This window comes from Bos mutus, chromosome 13 (genome assembly GCF_027580195.1).
Source record: "Bos mutus isolate GX-2022 chromosome 13, NWIPB_WYAK_1.1, whole genome shotgun sequence".
Taxonomy (NCBI): domain Eukaryota; kingdom Metazoa; phylum Chordata; class Mammalia; order Artiodactyla; family Bovidae; genus Bos; species Bos mutus.
In genome coordinates this window covers 63,317,397-63,335,347 of record NC_091629.1, presented here as the reverse complement: position 1 = coordinate 63,335,347, position 17,951 = coordinate 63,317,397, and the positions used below count along the sequence as shown (strand labels likewise).

Below are 17,951 nucleotides of genomic sequence, written 5' to 3'. Positions count from 1 at the left end.
TTAGAAAGGTCCGTCTAGTCAAGGCTATGGTTTTTCCAGTAGTTATGTGTGGATGTGAGAGTTGGACTATAAAGAAAACTGGGCACTGAAGAATTGATGCTTTTGACCTGTGGTATTGGAGAAGACTTGAGAGTCCCTTGGACTGCAAGGAGATCCAACCAGTCCATCCTAAAGGAGATCAGTCCTGGGTGTTCATTGGAAGGACTGATGTTGAAGCTGAAACTCCAAAGCTTTGGCCACCTGATGCGAAGAGCTGACTCATTTGAAAAGACCCTGATGCTGGGAAAGATTGAGGGTGGGAGGAGAAGGGGACGACAGAGGATAAGATGGTTGGATGGCATCACCGACTGGATGGACATGGGTTTGGGTGGACTCTCGGAGTTGGTGATGGACGGGGAGGCCTGGCGTGCTGTGGTTCATGGGGTCACAAAGAGTCAGATACAACTGAGCAACTGAACTGATTATTTTTCAGATTCTCACATAGGTTATTGTAGAATATCGAGTCAAGTTCTCTTGTGCTATACAGTAGGCCCTTGTTGATTATCTATTATATATATAGTACTGGATATATAATAATCCCAAACTCCTAAATTATCCCTCCCCACAACCTTTCCCCTTTGGTAACCATAAGTTTGTTTTCAAAGTCTGTGAGTCTGCTCCTGTTTTGTAAATAAGTTCATTTGTATCATTTTTTTTTTTTAGATTCCACATATAAATGATAACATATGGTATTTGTCTCTGACTTATGTCACTTAGTGTGATAATCTCTAGGTTCATCCATGTTGCTACAAATGGCATTATTTCATTCTTTTTACTGGCTGATATTCTGTTTTATATATATATACACATACCCCACATCTTCTTTATACATCTGTCAATGGATGTTTTGGTGCTTCCATGTCTTGGCTGTTGCTGCTGTTATGAACATAGGGTTGCATGTATCTTTTCAAATTACTGTTTTCTCTGGATGCATGCCCGTGAGTGAGATTGTTGGATATATTTTAATGTGTCCATTAAGATATTTGAACTGTATACAGTGAAAAATAGGTGGCCCATTAGCACAGCCACTTGATTTTTAGATCATGAAATTCATGAGTAGATTTTCTTTATGCTCTTGTAAGGGGAGGCTGTTAGGAGGGAGCGCAGTGATGGTGGCCTCCATATTGATCCATGTGTGACCCACTTGGGAAGCTCCTCTTTCACCAAGAACAGAATATGGATACAGGTTATTGTTTAAATACATTTATTTTTAATAGTTGCTTTACAGTATTGTGTTGGTTTCTACCAAACATCAACATGACAATCCAGGCTATTTTTAAGCTTGAGGCAGACCTCAATATGGGAAGAGCACAGAGAAAAAGAACTGATAAGGACCACACAGTAGAAAAGAAAAACGTTCTCTGGTTTCTGAATAATTGGCATAAGGTTGTATTGTTTGTTAAGAAAGAACCCTAGAAAAAAACAAATTTTTGGATAAACTTTCTTAAGTGTATATTTATAGCAAACTTCAGACAATTGCAGACAGGCTGCTATTGTATGAAGGGGCCTTAGAGACAAACAACAGAAGCTGCCATCCTGGGCAGAGATGTATCAGTTTCGCCTAGACTTGGGAGAAAAGGAGGTGTTATGTTATACTGTATAGAAGATTTCTGAGCCACTCACCCATAGAAAGAATAAGTGGCCATTAACATAAAACCCTGAGATGCACCATTTGTAACTTGTTGTTTTTCAGTTGCTCAGTTGTGTCTGACTCTTTGCAACCCCATGGACTACACACCAGTCTTCCCTGTCCTTCACTATCATCCCAGAGTTTGCTCAAACTCCTGTCTCTCGAGTGGGTGATGCCATCCAACCATCTCATCCTCTGTTGTCCCCTTCTCCTCCTGCCCTCAGTCTTTCCCAGCATTCGGGTCTTTTCTAGTGAGTCAGCTCTTTGTACCAGGTGGCCAAAGTACTGAAGCTTCAGCGTCAGTCTTTCCAATGAATAAGGCTGATTTCCTTTAGGATTGATGGATTTGATCTCCTTGCAGTCCAAGGGGCTCTCCAGAGTCTTTTCTAGCACCACAATTCAAAAGTATCAATTCTTCAGTGCTAGAGTCCCTTGGACTGCAAGGAGATCCAACCAGTCCATTCTGAAGGAGATCAGCCCTGGGATTTCTTTGGAAGGAATGATGCTAAAGCTGAAACTCCAGTACTTTGGCCACCTCATGCGAAGAGTTGACTCTGGAAAAGACTCTGATGCTGGGAGGGATTGGGGGCAGGAGGAGAAGGGGATGACAGAGAATGAGACGCTGGATGGCATCACTGACTCGATGGACGTGAGTCTGGGTGAACTCCGGGAGTTGGTGATGGACAGGGAGGCCTGGCGTGCTGCGATTCATGGGGTCGCAAAGAGTCGGACACGACTGAACGACTAAACTGAACTGAACTTAAGCCTTCTTTATGGTCCAGCTCTCACATCGATACATGACTACTGGAAAAACCATAGATTTGACTCTACAGACCCATGTCAGCAAAGTGATGGCTTTGCTTTTTAATATGCTCTCTAGCTTTTCTTCCAAGGAGCGAACGTCTTTTAATTTCATGGCTACAGTCACCATCCACAACAATTTGGAGTGATTTGTAATTTTCTTACATACAATCATGCTTCTGTTGCAACAAGATATGTTGGGCATATTTTTCATTCCATAATGGAGATTCCATTTTTCTTAATTCTTTTGTTGTCTATAAAAAGATCTAGATTAAAAATTCTCTCTAGGACTATCCTCGTGGCTCAGCTGGTAAAGAATCCACCTGCAATGGGGGAGACCTGAGTTCAACCCTGGATTGGGAAGATCCCCTGGAGAAGGGAACGGCTACCCACTCCAGTATTCTGGCCTGGAGAATTCCGTGGACTGTATAGTCCATGGGGTTGCAAAAAGTCGGACATGACTGAGCGACTTTCACACACACAGGACTATCCGTAGCTATTGTTGATAAAGCTGGAATTTTTATTTAAGGAGATACTTAGAAAAGAAAACTCTCTTCAAATTCTCTTGGCTTTGAATGACTCTGGGCTATTCTAGATAAACTAACTTGTCCTCAAAGGAAAATGAATTATCAATATTTAAGGTATACAACATGCTGTATGTTTTTATTTTGTTGACACTTTCAAAAATTGAATTTTAAATAATTTCACACGTGGAAGGAACCCTGGAATAAATGCACTTTGTTTCCAAGAATACCTTCTTGAAGGTGTCACAACAAACTTGGATAAGTTTATATATACTTGATTAGGAAGAAAAAATACTCAGATCATTTGAGGATCACAGTTCATTTTTTAACTTGTATTTTAAATATTAGAGGTATGGGATTGAACATGTGGAATCTGCTCCCTCCATGGGTGCACTGCAAATTACTCATAGCCTGAACAATTATGGGAAACCCAGCACACCTGAATTTAAATAAAATGACTAAGATACACAGGAGGAAGTATGTACATTGTAATTCATTTCTTCCAAATTCTTCTATTACACGTGGGAAGGGGGAAAAAATCCTATAAATCTAGGGCTACTTGGATGCTTAAAATGTTTTAATTTTTACCATTTCTTTTTGAAAGTAAAAAGATTTAATTTTGTTGGATGGATAGATAATGGTATAAATATAGCTGGAGATTTCTATATATATTTATATATTCTTGAAACCCTTTACCTGATTTTTTTTTTCTGCCAGGAGTAAACACAAATAACCACAGAGTCTATGATGCCCTGTGTGAGAAATTTCTATAGGGATACCTGAAATTCTTAATAAAAATTCCAAGAAGACAACTTTCGAGAACCATAAAATTAAGAAAACTTCAAGGACCCATGGTAGGGACTGACTCTCTGAAAAGGCATTGACAAATTATTTAGGACTGTCCTTCAAGGCAACACTGGAAGTACATGAGGAAGACAGCTCATCACTTTTAGAGTCGAGCCATGGTTTTAATTTTAAACGTTTATCTCCCAGGTTGATCATGATCCATTGAACTTGGCTTTGAATGACTCTGGGCTATTCCAGATAAACTCACTTGTTCTCAAAGGAAAATGACTTATCAGTGTTTAGAGCATTCAGAATAGTACACATTTGACTTTGTTGGTGCTTTCAAAAACTGAATTTTAAATAATTTCAAACAGTGGAAGAAACCCTGGAATAAACATACATTTTATTTTCCAAGAACACCTTCTCGAAGGTGTCACAACTAACTTGCATAAGTTTGCATCTGCTTTGTTAGGGAAAAAATCACTCCAATTATTTGATGATCACAGTTCATTTTTTAATTTGCATTTTTAAAGATTTTTTGATGTGGACCATTTTTAAAGTCTTTATTGAATTTGTTACAGTATTGTTTCTGTTTTATGTCTGGTTCATTTGACCAGCTCCTAGCTCCCCAACCAGGGATCTTATCTCCCCAACCAGGGATTGAACCCACACCCCGTGCCTTGGAACTCGAAGTATTAACCACTGGACCACCAGGGAGGTTCCCTTTAATTTGTATTTTAAGTATGAGAGGTGTGAGATTTTTTTTTTCTCTTTTTGTTACCAATCTGATTACTGAAAGGCTGATTCTCCTTGACTCTCTAGAATAAGTCCTGTTTAAACACTGACTACGGTATGCACCATCACATATAATGCAACTCCTTTCTAAAACATCACAAGTGCCATGAATAATATTACTGCTTCACTATTTCTCTCCTGCTAGGGTATCAACTTCATAGAGCAAAAACTTTCTCTCTTGAGCTCCCATAAAGAGGACATATTGCATTCAGAAGAACTCAATAACTATACAATCAATTAAAGAGGAAACAATTTGATTAGTGAGCTAATTCTACTAAATGTAAGTAGCTGACTCTTTGCGACCCCATGGATTATACAGTCCCTGGAGTTCTCTAGGCCAGAATACTGGAGAGGGTAGACATTCCCTTCTCCAGGGGGTCTTCCCGACCCATGGATCGAACCCAAGTCTCCCACATTGCAGGCAGATTCTTTACCAGCTGAGCCACCAGGGAAACTCAAGAATACTGGAATATTCTCAAGAATACCTATCCCTTCTCCAGTGGATCTTCCTAACCCAGGAATCGAACTGGGGTCTCCTGCATTGCAGGTGGATTCTTTACCAGCCAAGCTACCAGGGAAGCCCAGCTTAGCTGCAGATAACAGAATTCAGAATTTTTATATCACTAGCATATCATCTAGAGGGCTTTCCCAGTGGCTCAGCAGTGAAGAATCTGCCTGCAGTGCAGAAGACACAAGTTCAGTCCCTGGGATCAGGAAGATCCCCTGGAGGAGAGCATGGAAACCCATTCCAGTATTCTTGCCTGGGAAATTCCATGGACAGAGAAGTCCTTGGGGTCACAAAGAGTCAGACACAACTGAAGTAACTGAGCAATATCATCTAGATTCCTAGAGCTTAGGATCTATGGTCAGGGTTAAGAGACAATCAGTAATCTTATACCCTGTTGGTGGACAAGAGAATTAGCACATCCTTCTGGAGGAAAATTTGTTAATATGTATCAAATCTTTGCAGATATAAATGCCCTTTGATCTAAAAAATGTATGTAAAGAAATAATTAAGGATAGAATATTTTTTTACTTGTTTATTTTAAATTTTTTAAACTTTTTATTTTATATTGGAGTATAGCTGATTAGCAATGTTGTGATAGTTTTAGGTGGAGAGCAAAGGGACCCAGCCGTATATATATTCATTCTCCCCAAACTCTACTCCCAGGATAGAATACTTTCATGTCGTCATGTGAAAGACGTTCAGTTGTGTCTGACTCCTTGTGACCCCATGGACTATACAGTCCAAGGAATTCTCCAGGCAGAATATTGGACTGGGTAGCCTTTCCCTTCTCCAGGGGATCTTCCTAACCCAGGGATCGACCCCAGGTCTCCCACATTGCAGGCAGATTCTTTACCAGCTGAGCCACAAAGGAAGCCCAATACTTTAGATGTGTGCAATAGACTGTTTTTGTCCTCTGACCCCAAATTTATATGTTGAAATCCTAGCCCCGCCGAGTGAAGTTATTAAGAGGCAGGCCTTTGGGAGGTGATAAGGTCATGAGGGTGGAGCCTTCCTGAGTGGGAAGAGTGCCCGAATCAAAGGGACTACTCGAGACGTACTAGTATTTTTGTTTTCTAAAAAGCTTGTGTATCATCTCTAAAGTGTTAAGCGATTGAATTATAGATGACCTTTTCTTTCTCTGATTCACTATTTTGCAGTAACAATTTTTTAAAGGAACAATTCAGTTGGTATATTTGGTGGGGGATAAGAATTTCCATGAAAAACTATAAACAAGTGTAAAAGCTATAATGAAGGAACACTGAATTTAAATTATTTGAAAAGTAGGTGCAAATATGAGTAAGTGAAACTTTATGAGAAGTTATGAAATAAGTCAGCTGTACAGTATTGTCATGGGATATTATGACATGTAATAGGAATTGTGGGAAAATTTAAGAATGAGTAGAAATAAATGAAGGTGTTACAGAAGAGGCTGTAGTCTGTCTTGATAACAACACAGTGTCTATAAGAACATCTGCTTTTGTAGCCCCAAAATACCTTGATTTGAATCCTGGATCCTTACTGATTAGACTCACGAGTATAAGATTTTTATGGAGATTAAAAGACTTTTAAACTCACTTGTTTCTATGTAGTAAGTACACAATGAATTAAGCATTTCTTAGTTATTGTGGTCTAATAATATTTGAGAAAATAAGTCTGTTTACCAAGCTAAGCCATATCTTTCTATTGCCACGGATATGCTCAAGTAAGTCACAGTTAATACATTATTTGTACCAGAAACCATCTGCTTTCTCTGAAACCTTGACTCACAGAAAGTCATGGGGAAGTTGGATATATCCCCGACTTGACTGAAAATGTCTTGAGCAGATCTTTGAGATGCCTTTACCAACAATCTTTAGAGTAACTACAAGTGTTAAAGTAATTAAACCAGGAGGCCATTAGGCGGGTGTCTCTAATGACTTGATAACCTCGGTAAGCACACCTAAGCCAGAGCCTTGTACTTCTAACTGCATGCTCACCCAGAAAATAAAATTTAAGTACAATCAATCACAAACAGCCAACCGGGTTTTCCCAAACAAGACAACCACTAAAGCTGTAGCCAATCACATGATTTCCTTGTTTTGCTGCTGTATTTTCTCTATGAACGCCTAGCTCCTGTTGGTTGGAATGCCCCTCAACACTTTTGGTTTGGTGCTACCTGATTTGTTTCGATATTTGCTCGAATAAAGCTTTGAGGAATTTCCCTGGTGATCTGGTGGTTAAGACTCTGCATTTCCACTGCAGGGGATGTGGATTCAATTCATGATCGGCAAAACTAAGATCCCACGTGGTGCACAGCGAGGCAAAAATAAGTAAATAATTTTAAAACCTTGGAAATTTTTATATGCCTCAGTTTATCTTGTAACATAGATATTGTCAGAGTTTAATGGTAGGTGTTCAAATTATAACTTTGCATCTAAAAATACAACCCAGTTAATATTCAGCGTTTGTCATGATTAGGAGAATATTCACCCTTTAAGCTGCTTTCTGCCTTCTTTCAATTTGGATCCCTTCAGGATGCTGTTCTACCCTCTTCGGCACAGTGCTAGTTAGTCACAAACCTTGGGAAAATCTTACACCAATAAGTACGGGTAGCAACATACATTTTTCAAGTGTCCAGAGAGTGACCAGAAACGGTCTCATGTTCAGATCTTGCCACCCACAGCTCTCTGCACTGATTCATTCCCTGCCAAAACATTTGGTTTTGGTCCTGGAGATACTCTGCTCTGGTTTTTTGAAGGTTGTTTTCTTTTTTTTTTTTCTATTGAAGAAAAACAGAACACTCAGTGTGAAATAAACAATAACAAAGTCAGTACACAACAGACTTGCCTAAGTTTGGATCCCTAGAACTGTGTGGCCTTAACTGAAATCACAGCTGTTGGAGGGAAGAAGAAAGTGAAGATTACAGAATTAAAACAAAATATAATGTGTCTCTCCCTATTTGTCAGCCTGTACTTTGTAAAGGCTTTCTTTGCACTTGTTTAGAATGCTCCCTGGGGTATTTATTCTTTGTAGTGTATAATTTTCTAAATCAGTGCAGAATAGACATTTTTATAACAGTTTTAAATGCAAAGCAGTAGTTTGGAAGGGATACCCCTGTTGATTCCTCTTAATTCTTTCAGTCCTTTCCTTGTCGTGGAATAAAAATAGTAAGGAGAACCATGGTGGCGACATGTAAAAAAAAAAACACTTGGAGATTCTGGATGATTCTGAGCTGCCCATTATGGAGGGAGGTGTTTCATAGAGCATTATGCCCAGTCCCTGTCGAGATGGTCTTCCACCACCACACTTTTTATTTTGTTTTTTAAGTTTTTACTCTTTCAGAAAAATAGAAATAGTATAAATTAGGGAAAACCAACTAAAAATTGGGACAGCCACACGGGTGAAATTTTAACAGGTAAGCAAAGAGAATGAATGGAAATGTCAGATTGTTATTCAGGAGTTGGAGGTAGCAGCTGTACCAAAAATGTAGCCAACCAAGAGCTAAAGAGAGTCAACAGGTATGTTTGAACCCAGCCTCTTATCAGCTGCCTTAGCTGAAGCTGCCAGGTCTGCTGTAGACACAAGTTTCCTGGCTAGGATCTCAATGGGCTTAAGGAAGGAACCCTGTATCCTGTAGCATCCTGCCCTGTGAAGTTTGCAGTGTTGGATTTTAAACAAAATAGATGCTAAAATGTGTTAGAAAAAAAGGAGTGAATTTTTTTTTTAGTGTTTATCTATTTGGCTGGTCTGGGTCTTAGTTGCAGCACGTGGAATCTTCGTGGCATCATGCAGGATCTTTCCTTGTGGGGCACAGACTCTCAAGTTGTGACACACAGACTCAGTAGTTGTGGTTCATGGGCTTAGTTGCTCCATGGCACGTGGGATCTCTGTTCCCCGACCAGGGATTGGACCCACGTACCCTGTATTGCAAGGCATATTCTTCACTGGACCACAAGGCAAGTCCCAAGGAGTGAATTTTGATTGACTTGACATTTTCCTGATTTTTTCTGAAAAGTATATAGGAATTTTGGATAACAAAGTAATCTTTGGTTGCAAATGACTTTGATATCAGAATAATGTAGATTAAACTTATGTTTTTCATTAGCAATATAGACCCCCCCATATTGATTTGCTTAAGACAGCTGTTTAGTCTTCTTGGGCTCCCATAACAAAATGGCATTGTCTGCATGGCTTCAACAGCAGAAATGGGTATTCTCAGAATTCTGATCACAGACTGTTTCTGGTGAGGCCTCTCACTTTGGCTTGTAGGTGGCCACCTTCTCCCTGTGTCTTCACATGGCCTTTTCTCTGAGGCCTCTGGGGTCTCCTCTTTCTCCTCTAAGGATAGCAATCCCATCGGATTAGGGCCACACCCTTATGACCATCTCTAAGCAAACACTGAGTCCATAACAACTGAAGAAAAAACAAACTGAGGCATTTTAGTTTTTCCTTCTTCTTCTTCCTTTTTTTTTTTTTTTACAACATGCCTAAAATAAAACTTGCTTGCTCCTGGATTTATACCATGAGATTCTAAATAACTTAAGAACTACAGTTCTCCTGCTTGGTAAGACTAATCAATAGTAAAATTGAATACAGACAGTTCTGTTCTTCTTAAGAGGCTGACTTAATTGAAAACGACTTCACCTTTCTTCTCAGGCCGGGAGACAGCTATTTTATAACCCAGAATAAATAAAGTGCAGCACTTTGTCGCCATATTGGTTTCTTCCCCAGTGACCTGGAGGAGCTGCAGTGCCTTTTGAAGATGCCATTCTCGGGAGAGACAGCTCCACAGGGAAAATGAAGCCAGTACACTGTTATTGAAAGCGGAATTTTATTTTCACGGCTGCGCTGGGTCTTCATTGCCGCACGCAGGTTTTTCTCTGGGGGATGGGCGGGAGCTACTCTCTAGTTGCGGTGCCTGGGCTTCTCATGGTTGTAGCTTGTCTTTTTACAGATCACAGACGAAAGGGCGTGCAAGCTTCAGTAGTTGTGGTGCGTGGGCTCAGTAGCTGTGGCTCCCCAGCTCTAGAGCACTGGCTCAGTAGTTGTGGCATGACTCTTAGTTGCCCCGTGGCCTATGGAATCATCCCGGACCGTGTCTTCTGCATTGGCAGGTGGATTCTTACCTACTGCTCTACCAGGGAAGTCCAGAGAAGGCTTTACTAATACTGAATGATGGCAGACTGCACCAAAATTGCAGATATTATCTCCTTTGTATAGAATTTCTCCTTTGATGACTTCCCTGGTAGCTCAGATGGTAAAGTTTCTGTCTACAATGCAGCAGACCCAGGTTTGATCCCTGGGTTGGGAAGATCCCCTGGAGAAGGAAATAGCAACCCGCTCCAGTACTCTTGCCTGGAAAATCCCATGGATGGAGGAGCGTGGTAGGCTACAGTCCATGGGGTCGCAGAGAGTCAGACACGACTGAGCAACTTCACTTTCACTTTCTCCTTTGGTAAGTTTATCTATTGGATGGTTGCTTTTCCTGGTGACTGGTAATTAATCTTTTATATGACCTCAGATCCAAAGTGATGAGCTCTCTGATAAACAAATGGGAAAGGTGCCATATGTCTTCCTACCTAGAAAGGTAGATCTATGTATCATTATTATTCTGATCTTCACCATGCACATTGATTTTGTAACTTTGAGTACCGCCTGATTTCAGCATTCAGAAATAATGTATTTCAATTCAGTTTTTTAAGGTGAATATAATATTTTAAGGATTACCATTATTCACTCCCCAAAACACGTTTGCAAGAGCTTATCTACTTTTTAATCATCTATGAAAAAGGGAAAAATCAGATATTCCTTATCTTTTGCTTTATAAATAAATTTAACTTATATCAGGATTGTAACTCATTTCAGTGGTGTTTAAGGAGATACTATTTCAAATTTTGTTTTAAACATTTGCTTCTTTGCTTGATTCTTAGTTAATATAGCTATTTTCAATTTCATAAATATATATGTACACTTGCACTTACATATATGCATATTAATCATATAAAACAAAATCCTAATGAGACCAACCTTAGTTCCATAATGATTCATCCATTCAATTTTTGTGGGCCCTGGAACCATGGTAACAGAACTTTGCCTTGAGTAGGTGCTGGATAAGCTCCTGATGATTGATTCCTCTAACAGAAAGGAATCAATCCTTTAGTTCAGTCCTTTAACCATTATTAATGTATACCTAGCACTTTGGTAAAGGCTTGGAGGCTGGCATAAAAAATAAATAGGAATATAAATCATTTGCCTGAAAAGGGTTATAACCTAGTTGAAAGATCATCTCAGGAAAGTAGGTTAAAATGTTCCTGAATATATAAACTTTATTTGTATATATACTGTAATAGACACATCTATGAAATTGCTGTAGAAAATTCAAAACAAGATGGGGAATGGTAGTTTTAAGGCCACTATCTTTTTTTAACTTTTTATTTTATATTGGAGTATAGCCAGTTAACAGTGTTGTGATAGTTTCAGGGGGACAGTACAGGGACTCGGCCATACATATACATGTGTCTTGTCTCCCCCAAACTCCCCTCCCATCCAGGCTGCCACATAACATAGAGCAGAGTTCTCTGTGCTATGCAGTAGGTCATTAAGGCCATGGTCTTTTAAAACTGAGGGACAGTGGTTTTAAATCTGTTGTCTCTGTGATGATGCTCATGCCATTCCCACATGGCATGGCTAGCTTCCTATAAATCCCTGACCTTGACTCTCAAGTGGGCTTTAGTCCTGCTTGGCGGTCCCACCGTAGTTACTGCCCTTGTTCGTTTAGTCTTCCACACTCTGGATTCCTTCACTGAGTTTTTTCTTCTCTTCTAAAACCTCCAATACCTTCTGCCCTGTCTTTACTCCCACCTTCCTGTTCCACTGGGAAAGGGAAACAATTAGAGGAGGACATCGCATCACCTCTGTGGCCAGAATTTGCCCTTGTTCATGCTGCCTCCTTGCCTCTGTCAGGGGCCCGTCCTCCACTTACACACTGGATCTCACTGCCTCCTCTGCCAAAGCGAAAACAGCGTTCTAGCACTTCTGTCCTCTGGTTCATAGATCGTCACATTTTTTTTCTCCCTCTCTACTGACTCATTCCCATCAGTATTGATATTTGTTATTTCTCCTACTTTAAATGAAAAAAAAAAAACAACTTGACTCACTTTTCCTACCACCAGTCACCCCATTTGTTTCTTCCCTTTGTTGAAAAAGTCCTTAAAAGAATTGTCTATACTTACTGTATCCAGTTCCTTTCCTTTTAATCTCTTTTAACTCCAGTATGACTTTATCTCCAGCAAGCAGCTGAGTGGGCTCTTGTCAACAACGACCTCCAGGTTGTGAATCCACGTGGCGGTGCCAGCCTTCCGTATTTGACTGATGAGCAGTATCTGATGCAGTTGACCACTTCCTGCTCCTCGAGACACTCACCTCCTGGAAACCAGGAGTCATTCTCCACTTTGCAGTTGTTCTCCACTCTTTGGAAGCTGAGGCACTTTTGTAGTTGGAGTGCCCTCACATATGTTGATTTCCTTGGCACTGTCATCCAGACTTACCAACTTATATCTATTTGTTTTCTTTTGACCATGCTACAAGACATGGAGGATCTTAGTTCCCTGAGCATGGCTTGAACTCACGCTCCTTTTAGTGGAAACACAGACTCTTAATGACTGGACCGACAGAGAAGTCCCTGCCACCTTGTATCTTTAACCCAGATCTTTCTGTCAAACTTTCAGACCTTGAGCCCTCTTCCAAATTCTACTTGGATGTTTCATATCATCTCAAGCTTTACACATTCAAAACATGTAAAACTTCGGTATAATCTATAAAAATATTGAATCACTAATTGCACACTTGAAACTGATATAATGTTGTGAGTCAACTATACTTCAATTTAAAGGAAATGTAAACTTTTTTATTTTTGCCTCCTGTGCACTTAGCCCTCTCCCCTGTGTATCACCTGATGAGTACATTATCCTTCTCATAGCTCAGACCCAAAGCCTTTGGCATCACTGTTGGCTCTTTCTCAGCCTTATCAAAGCTATCAGCAGATTTAGTTGATTCTACTTTGAAAACATATCCAGAATTGGACTTTTTTTTTTTTTTTTTTTTTTTACCATTTCTATTGCTGCTGCTCTGATTTAACCACCATCATCTCTCCACGTGAGTTACTGTGAGCATCTCCAACTGATTCCCCTGTTTTTACTTCAAAGTCCCCAAAATCTTCTTTTCAGTTCAGTAGCCATCACAGTCCTTTTAACATGTCAGACCACATCACTCCTCTGCTGACAACCCTCCAGTGATTTTCATTTCACTTAAAATAAAAGCCACGCGTCTTGACTCTGAGCTACACAGTCAGGTATCACCTGAGAGCTCTGACCTCATCTTTTGTTAGCTTCCCTGGTCCCCTCCACTCAGCCACTCTGAGCTCCTTGTCCTGTCCGAGCTCCTCTGACCTGCTCCCACGTTAGGGCCTCTGCACTGGCTCTTCCCTCTGCCTGGAGTTCAGGCACCTGCATTCTCTTACCTCTTCATGCTTCTGTCCAAACGTTACCTCTTCAAGGCAGGCTACGTATACTACCATGGAAAATTGTCCCTGCCCCGTCACCTGACACCCTGGCTTTCCCTACCATGTTTTCCACAGAATTTGTCTCTAACATGTTATATACTTTATTTGATTATTATGTCTATTATTTATAACCTGCCTCTCCCCCTCTGGAATGTAAGCCCTTAGAGGGCAGGGAATCTTAGTTTCTGTTGGTCATTGATGTAATCCAACTGTCCAAAACAGTGCCTGGCACATAAATAATGGATGGATGGATGAACAGATAGGTGGGTGGGTGGATGGATAGATGCGTGGGTGGGTGGATAAAGAGATAATTGAAAACTCAAAAGAGGCTTTCCCTAAATACCTCATTTCACACTGCCAGTCCATCTTCTGCTCATGGCCACTCTATTCATATAACTTTGTTTTACTTTATTCCTTATTTGAAATCATCAACTATCTTGCTTATGATATCTCCTCTACTGGAATATAGGTTAAACTTTGTGAGGGTAAGAACGTGTGATAGTAAGCATGTACTTAATAAATATTCATTAAATTAACCCATTTGAGAAAGGAAACTTGAATTTCTCAAATCAGTTAACTACATATGTAAATTTTATTTTATGACAAATCTGTGATTATTTGCTTATTCAGTCTGATTCAGTGTTCAGTTATCAGGATACATAAATGGTTGTTACATTCTTTTTATCACTGTGGTTTGCTTTGGTTTGCTATTAAAGAATTCTCAGACTACCCTTGATACTTTAGAATAAACTACCAAAGATTTTTTAAAAGATCAGTGATAGGTAAGTATTAATAAAGCAGAAAGCTCTGATCTTGTTTCTGAAAGTACCTCACCATATCTTTGTCTGAGTAATTCCATTTTAAGACTCAATGGTTATAGTCCTACTTGAGTCATTTAAAATCATAGAAAAGCATAGCAAGTTTTATAGGAAATTATTATGTACAGGAAAATGGATCAGAAACTCATTAAAATTTTAAGCTCTCTTTTCTGCAGTCTTTTATAATAGGTCATTTAAATTCTTTACACTTTTCAATTTCTTTAAAAAATACTTCAAATTGGAAGTCCTTCATATTTAAGAAAAATCCATTGTAGACTTGAAAACAAACTATGGATTTCCCTTATATGTTATTAACTATTAATGGTCTCTGAATGAAAATGGAAAACTATAATTTGCTATTTACATTAATAAAATGCGTTAAGAAATTAAGAAATGAAGAAATTGATGCCTGAAAATTCAAGTTACTATTAATCATTATCAGAATTCTATTTTTATTCTTATTTGAGTGAATTTCATTTTGCTTTTTAACAGTAGATATTCCATCATTAGCACATTTTTAATTAACTGTATGTAAACATTGTTGTAGCCATTAAAAGGATTAGCTTCACTCTTAATTCATTAAGTTATTGTTTGGGAGGCAAGCTCAAAAGAAAGCCATAAATTTGTGATAATTTGTTTTTCCTACTTCATGACCAGAGATTAGGGGGTTTTGTTTTGTTTTTGAGCTTCCACGTATAAGTGAGAGCAGACCGTCTTTCTCTTACTTCACTTAGCCTAATGCTCTCAAGTCCATCCGTGTTGTTGCAAATGGCAGGATTTCCTTCTTTCTCAGGGCTGAATAGTACTCCTGCGTGTGTGCATGTATATCTCACATCTCTATTATCCATTCATCTGTTGGTGGACACTTAGGATGTTTCCATGTCTTGACTATTGTAAATGATGCTGCTATGAACCTAAGAGTCTAGATATCTCTTTGACGTAGTTGTTTTGTTTTGTTTGGATATATGCCCAGAAGTGGAATTGCTGGATCCAAAGAGATTTTTTAGTTAGTGATCTCCTACTTGACAATAATTATTTTCTGACAGCCTTAGGTCTAGTGATTCTAGAAGACTATGAAAAAATAATAATTGCTCCTGCTATAAACTTAAAACATATCTCTGACCAGCGTTTAGGGGCTTCCATGGGCCAGGCTTCCAAGATGCCAATGGAGCTTCTTTAGGTTGTGGGGAAAATCAAGTCCTGTGGCCTCAGAACTGCCCACAATCCATCCTGCTGAACCTGCCAGCTGGGCTCCTATACGGCTTGCTGTGTAAAGCTCCTTATCTAAGGGAAGCATGGTTGGTCATAGGAGGTGAGCCAGGTGGGGAGTCACACTCTGAACTGTAATCTTAATCTAAGAACATAAAATCATCATCTGTTGTCCTGGTTATTATAGGCTAACCTTCACCACCTCTTTATTTTTCTTTTCTCAGTGTTCCCTCTTCCTACCACTCCAGGGTCTGAAAAGTTGGTCATTGGGAAAAAGAGAAGAGATTTTCATGGGATCCTATATAGAGTTGTACATTTAAAATTTAGGTCTTCCAGTGGTTTAAATATATGTGTTTTGTGTGTGTGTGTGTGTGTGTACACACTACACTTAAATTCTGTATCCTCCAAGAAATTTTTAAGAAGTCCCTGAGAGAGATGAGAGATCGTGTCATTAAAAAAAAAAATCTTGGATTTCTATTTTAGGGATCAGAAACTCTCTCCAATAGTGGATTGATTATACTCAAGAAAATCCTATTTCTAGTAGTAAAACTGAGTCTAATTAAAACTGCATCTTAGGGAAAAGGGCACCAACATATATTGCAGTTTAAAATGGCAGAGCCCATTTGGACAGTAGTTTGGAATAGAATTTTAAAAGATCTTGATAACTCATGGCTTACTCATGCTACCTCTGGGAATCTATCCCAAGGAGAGAATCCTAAATAGAAAGAGGCTTTTTGTACAAAGATTTTTCAAAGCAGAATATTTATCATAATGAAAAAACCTCTAAACCTAAACATCGAAAAAGGGGTTGAATTATCGAGGTAATTTTTTAAACGGTAGAGTAAAAAGAAGTGTATCACATGAAAAGCTACTATATTACTTTAAGAATTGGATATGAATTAGGTACATTATGGTTATAGCTATGGGAAACAAATTTATATATTATTTAAAATGATATTTCCATTTTTCCCCTGAAATACCGTTCACATGGTCACACATTGACATATATACACTACCATGTGTAAGATAGCTAGCTAGTGAGAAGCTGCTGTTTAGCACAGGAAGCTCAGCTCAGTGCTCTGCGATGACCTAGAGGGGTGGGTGGGGAGAGAGGGAGGCTCAGGAGGGAGCGGACATATGTATACCTATGGCTGATTCCAGCTGTTGTACAGCAGAAACCAACACAACATTGTAAAACAGTTGTCCTCCCAGTAAAAATAAATAATTAAAAAAAAAACAGGATTGTGTTTCAGTGGTAGAACTATTAGGCAACTTTTACTGTTCTTCTTTAAAATTCATATTTCCATACGAGGAACAGCCCTCTTCTGTTATTAAAATTCATAATGGATGTCACGAATCGGATTTCATGCCTTTCAGTCCCCTTCCTGTCTACTGTGCCTTTGTCTAGGACCTGGACCTCCTTTCTGCGTATTGTGGATGAATCTACGTAACCATGGCTCTTCTGAACTCAGTCCTCACCCAGACAGTAGTCAGCTAGAACAGATTAACTATGGAAAATTCAGAAGTGAAGATGGGTTCTTTCTATTCCAGTTCCCCATCATCCTTCATGAGCAGTCCTGATGAAGAGTTCTTTGAATAAGAAGAAACAGCTCAGAAGAAATCCACTTGCCCACATTGTGAAAGAAACCCAGTGCTAGTTAGAGCAATACCTCTTTTTACTATTTCTGAGTTTACCTTTTTCTTTTTAACCTTGTGATTAAGCAAGTATTGCTTGATAGAGGACAAAATGTATCTGTAAATTTGCAAAGTATCAAATAATGAAAAATAACTTATTAAATGTTATCATCTTTAGTGACTGAGAAAACTCAAGGAGGACAAATATTAGAATAGAAAGTCATTGCTTTCATGATACCCAGCAGCCATGAATATAGTTTTTAATAGTTATAAGATATATTCCTTGGTTCTTTCTTCATGCAAAACATAGTATGTTTTGGAATTATGTCATTAAAAAAAAATTTTTTTTTTAATTTTTGGCTGCATTGGGTCTTAGTTGTGGCATGAGGGCTTAGTTGCCCTATGGCATGTAGGATCTTAGTTCCCCAACCAGGGATCAAACCAGAGTCCCCTACATTGGAAGATGGATTCTTAACCACTGGGGCACTAGGGAAGTTCCATCTTCTATTATTAATTAAAGTAGATTTGGGGGTGGATATGGCAGTGGCCAAGTCTTTTTCACTGAAACACAAGAACTTGGCATTTCAACCCCGTGTATGTTTCCTGATTTCCATTTGTTACAAGTTTTTATGTTGTGTAAACGTATTTCAGTAGTTCATCTTTACTT

General features: G+C 39.1%; 1 protein-coding gene across 4 annotated transcripts in view; it reads left to right on the top strand.

Moving 5' to 3' along the window:
- Positions 1–17,951, top strand: part of CACNB2 (calcium voltage-gated channel auxiliary subunit beta 2) — a 425,961-nt gene that overhangs the window by 362,963 nt on the left and 45,047 nt on the right. The window lies entirely within an intron of this gene.